This window comes from Symphalangus syndactylus, chromosome 11 (genome assembly GCF_028878055.3).
Source record: "Symphalangus syndactylus isolate Jambi chromosome 11, NHGRI_mSymSyn1-v2.1_pri, whole genome shotgun sequence".
Classification (NCBI taxonomy): Eukaryota; Metazoa; Chordata; class Mammalia; order Primates; family Hylobatidae; genus Symphalangus; species Symphalangus syndactylus.
In genome coordinates, this window is record NC_072433.2 from 122,570,599 (window position 1) to 122,573,490 (window position 2,892).

Below are 2,892 nucleotides of genomic sequence, written 5' to 3' on the forward strand. Positions count from 1 at the left end.
CTGTTTCTGGAAGGCTTTCTCACATAGCCCGGTGGTTGTCAGAAAACCTCAGTTCTTCATGGACTGCTTGAGGTCCATCACAACATGGTAACTGGCTTCCTGCAGAGTCTAAAGTCCAAGAGGGAGCAAGACCAAAGCCCAACGTTTGTTATGGCCTAGCCTTGGAAATCACAATTGTTTCAGCAATATTTTATAAGTTATACAGGTCAGCTTTTTTCAGTGTGAGAGGGAACTTACACAAAGGCATGAATACCAGGAGACAGAGCTTGTCGGGGGAGTTTCTGGAAGCCAGTTGTGATGCCCATAACTTGGAACATGCCGTTCCTTGTGCCTTGATTGTTCTTGCCTCTTCTCTACCAAGAAATCTCCTGTCCCTCCTTGTAGAATCATCTTAAATGCAACCAACTTCGTGGAGCCTTCTCTGAATCTATAAACAGAACTAATCATTTTCTTTTTGTTTTTCTAGAGCATTTTGTATAAACTCTTATAAAAAGATGCATTTTTATTGTAAAGTACAAAGTCTGTTATGTAAAAGAAAGGGCCACAATTTATCTAGTGTTTTTCATTCTAACTTTTGGCAAATAACAGGTACTTAAGGAATATTTTAATGAATTAATCTCATTTATCTCATTATCCTTAACCTTGTTTCAGGGCCAAAATTGATACTAATAAAAACCAAAGTAGAAACAGCACCTAAGATAGAGTAAAATGCATCATATATTGTTTTTTTTTAATTAAACACTAAAATAAGTATACTTTTAATAGGAAACAACTTTCTATAGGAAAAACTTGGGATAAGATGGAAATTACAACTATTAGAACAGTAAAAAGCACTGGAAATTATGGTGCCCAAATTTAGTGTTTAGCAAATGGGAAAAACTGAGGCCTCATTTTAACACATACTTTTCATGGCAGAAACTAGGTAAGAGAGTTAATTAACCTTGAGAAAAACAAGATAACTAAATCGCTTGAGAATATTTTTCTTTTTATTCTTCTGTCACTTTAATAATCTTCAATCTCTAACTTCCTCACTCAAGTCTTTCTTGAAGAACAACGATATAGAATGAATGGCTTAAATGGGCCAGAAGTGATTAGGAAAGCACGTGTGTGTGTGTGTGTGTGTGTGTGTGTGTGTGTGTGTGTATGCGCTTTCCTAATAAATATATATATGTATATATATATATTTTTTGAGATGGAGTTTTGCTCGTCACCCAGGCTGGAGTGCAGTGGTGGGATCTCAGCTCACAGTAACCACTCCCTCTGGGATTCAAGTGATTCTTCTGCTTCAAGCGATTTTCCTGCTTCAGCGTCCCGAGTAGCTGGGATTACAGGTATGCGCCATCATGTCGGCTAATTTTGTATTTTTAGTAGAGACAGGGTTTCTCCATGTTGGCCAGGCTGGTCTTGAACTCTCAACCTCAGGTGATCCGGCCACCTCTGCCTCGCAAAGTGCTGGGGTTATAGGCATGAGCCACTGCGCCCTGCCAGGAAAGCATATGTTGACTTCAAAACACTAAAAGAAGACTCAGGCATTTGGTACCAGGTATGGGTAGACGAGAGCTCTTTAAAAAAAGGGAACACTTGGAGAAAGCCTCATTACTTGCTGAACTCCAGTGTTTTCTATTCTCCATGCAAGATCCTAACTTCCAGAGAGGAGTGTATATTCCCTGGAGAAGGAAAAATAAATGCAATGGCAGAGGCTTTGCAGCGGGCTGAAGATCAATATTCTATAATAAAACTAGGAGCGAGGCTGGGCGCAGTGGCTCATGCCTATAATCTCAGCACTGTGGGAGGCCGAGGTGGGTGGATCACCCGAGGTCAGGAGTTTGAGACCAGCCTGGCCAACGTGGTGAAACCCTGTCTCTACTAAAAGTACAAAACTTAGCCGGGCATGGTGGTGGGTGCCTGTAATCCCAGCCACTTGGGAGGCTGAGGCAGGATAATTGCTTGAAGCCAGGAGGCGGATGTTGCAGTGAGCCGAGATCATGCCATTGCACTCCAGCCTTGATGACAGAGTGAGACTCCATCTCAAAATAAAATAAAATAAATAAAACTAAGAGTGAGAAATGGAGGGAAATGGAAAGGGGACAGAGAGAGAACAATAACTTCTTAAAATTCAATCTTGAATTTAAGCTATATATTTTTTTATCTGTGTAGATCACTTAAGGCCCCAGTCTCATTTCTCTATGACCATCACCATCTAAAATTGGTGCAAGTAGTTCTCATTGTTAGCAGTTGTGCCAGTATCAGCATGGGTTTTCAGATGTTCCTGAGTGAGGTGAAGGAAAATAAGCTATCTGTGGATTAAGAGAACTTTACTGCAAACAGCCTCATTGCACCAAACTCACTGCCAAGGTGTAGGCAGGGCATTTGCTGCTAGCATGGCAACAGTGACATTTAAAAGGTTTAGTTTGAGTTGGCCAACAAGTTCCCTGAAGACCACTTCTGCTCATCCTCATTGTGTCCCATGTCACTGCAGCAACTAATACTGAGCACAGATGTTTTCAATCTTTGCTTGCTGAACCCACCCAATGCAGATAAATAATAGCTTTAGCTATTGCACTTTAAGGCTACTTACACAATAGGCTGAAGTCATTCTAAGATTTTCATTGAGAATGGAAACCATCATTGAATTATCGAAGATTCAAGGGCTTGGGAGAGCCCTTAAATGACTCATCTACAATGTTGCTGGAACCAAACCAAAGATTCTCAGCCTTACTGAGTATTAGAATAACCTGGGGAATTTTACAGCTCTATCCCAAATTAGAGGAATCAGAATCTCTGGCGGTGGGGCATGGGCATATTTTTTACATTATCTTCAGGTTATTATAATATACATTTGGGGTTGAGAAGCACAAGCTCTAATGATATCCAGGGCTCAAAAAGGGTATG